This window comes from Puma concolor, chromosome B2, assembly GCF_028749965.1.
Source record: "Puma concolor isolate L17-30 chromosome B2, mPumCon1.1.hap2, whole genome shotgun sequence".
NCBI classification, from domain to species: Eukaryota; Metazoa; Chordata; class Mammalia; order Carnivora; family Felidae; genus Puma; species Puma concolor.
The window spans coordinates 27,944,860-27,950,859 of NC_141671.1; positions in this window are offsets into that span (position 1 = coordinate 27,944,860).

Consider the following 6,000-nt stretch of genomic DNA (forward strand, 5'->3'; position numbering starts at 1 on the left):
TGTAAGGTGTTCAGAAGTACCCCTGGCCTCTACCCACTAAATGCCAGTAACACCTCCCATCCCCAGGTTGTGAAGGCAAAAATGTCTCCACACATTGCTCAATGTCCCTTGGAGGTGCAATCACTTTCAGTTGAGGATCATTGCTTTAGAGGGAAGCAATTTGTGATTGAGAGGCAAGAATTCAGTGCCTTTAAATTGTGTATTAGGGGCGCCTGGGTGGCGCAGTCGGTTAAGCGTCCGACTTCAGCCAGGTCACGATCTCGCGGTCCGTGAGTTCGAGCCCCGCGTCAGGCTCTGGGCTGATGGCTCAGAGCCTGGAGCCTGTTTCCGATTCTGTGTCTCCCTCTCTCTCTGCCCCTCCCCCGTTCATGCTCTGTCTCTCTCTGTCCCCAAAATAAATAAACGTTGAAAAAAAATTTTTAAATTGTGTATTAATGAAATCCAACCCCAGACTTTGCAAATTTGCTACCAAATTATCAGCAATAACAACAACAACAACAAAAAGAACAGCTTTAAGCCTCCATCCCAGGTGCAAAGATTTTATACCATGATTCTCAATGTCAGAGCAATTACTTGAGTCTTAAATTTTAGGACAAATATATTTTAACATCTAATGAGTCACTCTTTGGGGGACAATATCTTACTTTTGATTCCCCACTCATTCTTTTATTTTAATTTGCTAGATCTCTTTGGTCAAATCTTGTATTATTGGTTAGTAAACGGTGCACCTGGTGAATTATTAGTGGCATCATTTAAGACCCTGACAATTTTATCTAACGTTTGGAAGCAGGGCAACCCTGGAGTTTCTTGTTAATGTGATTTCAGGAAAATGTAAACAAATTCAAGGGCACCTGGGTGGCTCAGTCAGTTAAGCATACAACTCTTGGTTTGAGTTCAGGTCATGATCTCACAGTTGGTGGGATGGAGCCCCACATCCAGCTCTGTGCTGACAGCGGAGCCTGCTTGAGTTTTCTCTCTTCCTCTCTTTCTCTGCCCCTCCTAAGATCCTGCTTTCTTTCTCTTTCTCTCTGAGAATAAATAAATAAACTTAGAAAAAAAAGGAAAATGTAAGCAAATTCATACATTTTACTGGCACAAAATTAAAGAAGGAAATCTGCCTGTGTCCACTGAATATAGAGAAATGCTGTCACTACATGGGATCAGGGAAGATCTGAGTTAGAAGCAAACCTTGGGGAAATACATTTTGAATTCCTGATGGGAGAGGAAGCAGGAGGCAGGAGGGAGATGTGGATTTAGTAGGGAACCATGAACTCTGGAGAAGGAGTAGAGGCAGACAGAGCTGCCCTTTCTCTGCAGAGATTTTGGGGCTGTGGCTAGAGGTGGGCAGATGGAGCCTGGAACAGATGTTCCTATAGTCAAGCTTCCCTCTAAGAGATCTAAGGATAGACTAGAGGCTATTTTTGCTGACCATTCCCTCTGAATTCATATAGCAAGATCACTCATGTAACCCCACACCTAGATCCATACAGACCTAAGCAACTTTAGAGTAGGCATATGTCTTGCCCATTATTTTTTTCCCATCCTCAGTGCCTAGCATGGTGCCTGACACAGAGCATGCACTCAATGGATACTTAACTGAACGAAGAGGCTTTAGAACAGGTCCCAGCAGAAGCTGTGGTGACTCCATTCAAAGGGCACTAGTAAGATGCCCTGTGCCCTCCCTCTTCTCACCCTCCTTTATCCAGGCACAAAGACTTTCCTTTATTACCTAGCTCTGGTGATATAGGTAAAGCAATAATGCCTCTGAATGTTTTTAGTATTAGGTGTACTTTATTGAGATGAACCACAATCTTTGATCTCACTAAGATGCTAGAGGAGAGAAGAAGTGATAAGGTTTACATGGGGCTGAAAGAACAGGGCAGATGTCCAGGAATAGGCTGAGGGCAGAGAAACATGAAGAGCCAGGAGACAGAGATTGAAGGTACAACTTGATGCATGTTCCAGTTTGTAATCTGCAGCTTTTGGCCAAAAAATACAACTTGGAAGGAGATACCTGAGAACTGGTCTTGCCACAGTGGTCCATGTTTTATTATTATCTGTATTCTCTGCTAGGGATACCAGAGCTTCTTGTAGCCTCTTTGAAAAGTAATTCTGAACCTCTCTACATTTTAGGCAGTTTGGGGCATCACCTTGTTATTTTCTTTGGATTCTTTTCTAGATTGCTTTCCGATGATCTTGAATGATGGTCTGTTCTTTGGTGGGTCTACTTTTCTGGCAGTCAGCTCCAAGAGATGGCTGTTTTGGGCGGCATTTGTTTGATTAACGAAGACTTGGACCTTGTTGTTCTTTACTGTCACTGTCTCAAAGGCTTTAATCAAAGGCTATTTGGAAATAATACTAGCTAATTAGCTGTTTATGATGCAACAAGAGTGACTCTCTCTTAGTGTCTTAAACCTTTCACCTGAAACACAAACATGCCACACTCGAGCTTTAATTGTCAAGGAAGATGAAAAGTATACCAAATCATTTGCTGGGGAAAGGACTCCCTGTTGACATAAGCAGCAGGAACCCACAGGCTTGTGCAATGTGGGCTTGTAGCTGCAGATCTATCACTCCCTAAGCATGTTGTCGTGTTGAAAGTGGGTGAGTGACGTGTCTGATCTCTAGCAAGCTCATAAACGGGAGCACTAACTTCTTGGCTCAGTTGCATTATCTCTCCATTGTGTTCATAAAAGGTCCCAACTAAAATCAGACTACACAGCGTTTCTTTCTTGAGTCAGAACTTTCAAGAGAAAGATGAGATGAGATTCAAATGCATGTTTTGTTTTCTACACTTTTATATTTGTTCATGGCTTTACAAAGGGCCCTTTTTTCATTCAGCAACAATATTTATTTAGTACCAAATGTGTGCCAGTTTATCACAGATACAAAGACAAGAATCCTGCTGAGAAGGGTCTTGCAGCTTAGAATTAGAAGCAATAAGAGGCAATTACAAAATAGCACTGAGAGTGTCTTGGCAGGTAACGCTGTAAGTAACATATTGACACTTAACTGAGAGGGTGGGGATGAGGAGGTGGAATCAAGGAGGGCTTTATACCAGAGATTTTAAGGAAGAAGACGAAGTATGAAGGCAATGACAAATATTCCAATATATATGGTTTAGCTTAAAATCTGAGTGTGCTTGTATCAAAATTACTTGGCTAATATTCATTTGCATTCGGGTAGTGGTAAGTCTACCTCTCTCCAGCTCCCAAGTGTGGCTAATGATGCTATCTGTCTAGTTTTTAGAATGCATTTTTCCCCTTATTGTTTTTCTTGATGATGAGATTATCCAATGTTTATGTTAACTTTAGTTTCAACATTGGCCATTATCTGGTTTGGGACATAGTATCTGGTTAAGTATTTGTATTTGTGCAATATAAACCAACAGACCTAAAGTCTTACAGTTGGCATATGTAGTATTTTAGACAGAAGTTGAATTGATTCATTTTGAACTACCAGCAAAACAAACAATTTGGTACATAAATTAACAGTTAAAGAAAATTTAAAAATTTTTTAAAAACTTTTACAAAGAATTGATTATTTTAAATCCTCTTTAAGCTTGATAAGAATCCATTTACTTTTAAAGAATAAGAATTTTATTTTTCACATTTTCCTAAACAGCTAGACATAAGTATCAAAGTATAGTTCTATTACTTAAATTTCTTAAATATACTCAAATTGAATTTCTTTTTTAAAAAATTTTTAATGTTTATTTTTGAGAGAGACAGAGTGTGAGTGAGGCAGGGGCAGAGAAAGAGGGATCTGAGGTAGGCTGCAGGCTCTGAGCTGTCAGAACAGAGCCTGATGCAAGGCTCAAACCCACAAACTGTGAGATCATGACCTGAGCTGAAGTCAGATGCTCAACTGACTGAGCCACCCAGGCGCCCCTCAAATTGAATTTCTTTAAAAAATTCTCCTAAGATTTTTTAACCAAATCACATTAGTGTAAGTTCTGATAATTTTAACCTCTTGAGTTATTAATAATAATAAAATGATTCAAATAAAGGTCTTAAGTTGGTTGATGTAAGAGAATTGTTCTTGAACTTTCTAAGGACATGAACCCCTTTGAGAATTTAATGAAAGATAATAGATAGCCTTCTCAGAAAAATGCATATGCACATAGAGCTTGGCATGCTATTTTAAAGGGTTTCTGATCCATGGAATATCCTATTTCAGATTTTCTGGTTTTAAAGCTTATCCATGGATGCCTTAGTAAGTTATGACTTAGGGTAAAAGTGTAGGTGTTTACTTGGGATAGAGTAGCTTTTCATGCCATGAAATTAGGAAAGAAGTCAGCTCATGAAAAACTCAACAAAGTAATTTTTTGAACTTTAAAAAATATACAAAAATAAATCAAATAATCACAAGTTTTAACATTTCAATTCTTTTGTCATCTCTCTATGATCTATCTATGATCTATCGTCTATCTATCTGTCATCTATCTATCATCTATGTATCATCTATGTATTTATATCTGTTTTTTAGGTTTCACAAACCCAATTCCAATGTGCGTGTTAGGAGAGGGGGCCCTTCCCACACAACACCAAGCAATTCTCAAACAACAGCAAAGTGAGAATTCAACTCAACTCCGACACTATGTGGAAATAGCATCAGATTCTATAGGTTGAGGGCTATAAGACAAACCTTTCTCCCCCAACTGCAGACACCAGTTGCAAGCCCATGTCATAGCCTTTGCTTCTGACCAACTGGCTATGGACCAGAGGTTCCCAAGACGCCCTCTTCAGGTTTATTAATTTGTTAAGGTGGGTCACAGAACTCAAAGTAACATTTTGCTTACTAGATTACCAGTTTATTTTATAAGGATATAACTCAGGAACAGCCTGGTGGAAGAGATGCACAGGGCAATTGTGGAGAAAAGCTGTGGGGCTTCCATGGTCTCACTCTTTCCTGATGTGCCATTCTCCCAGAACCTCCATGTGTTCACCAACCTGGAAGTTGTCCAAACCCCAACTTTTGGGTATTTTGGAGTCTTCATTACATAAGCATGATTGATTAAATCATTGACTGTTGGCAATTGACTCAGCCACCTGTCCCTGTCCCCTCCCTGGAGGACAGGGGATGGGACTAACAATTCCAACTCTCTAATCACATGGTTGACTCTATTGGCAACCAGTTTTCATCCTTAGAGCTTTTCAGAAGTTACCTCATTGTGCACTTGTCTTGATGAGCACTGTTATGTACAGAAGTGCTGAGTCACAATACTGTACACCTGAAACTAATATAACACTATATGATAACTGTACTGGAATTTTAAAAAAGTTAGAAGAAGCACAAACAATAAAATAATGAGTTTTAAATCACTTTCTGATTGTTGACAATATAGTTATTAATAAACTCTGGGTTCAGATCTTATAAAAACATAATACTTTGCACTTCCTGATGACTAAAGATACTTAGGAATTATTTATAAACTAATTGGACATTTCATATATCTTTTTATGAAGCTACTAAGTATTGTAATTTTCTTAAGTGAGTTGTTTTCTTTTTATTGGTTAATTGTAGACTTCTGTATATAGTATGGACACAAACCTTTTGTCAGATACATGTACTGCAATTGGTTTCTCCCAGTTTGTAACTTGCCTTTTATTTTTCTTAATGGCAACTGTAATAGAAAAGCTTAATTTTGTTGAAAAAATAATATCACCTCATTAAAATTAACAAATGACTTAGGAAATTCCTAGGGTTTTAGTAACTCTGTGCCAGAAATGGGGACAAAGACCAGATATAGATCTCTTATCATAAATAAAACTATCACAACATGACAAAGTATTTGTGAACTATATGTATGTGGAAATATATATTTCTAAGGTATATTTCAGATTTCCCCTGTACTTTCATAACCAATATGGCCTAAAATTAATATTCTTTATCAAATACACACGAAACATTCCTCTCTGTGGTCCACATCATGGTTGTATTATAAAACTTGTCAAGAATCAACTTGAATGTGGACTAATATACTTTCCAGGCACATTT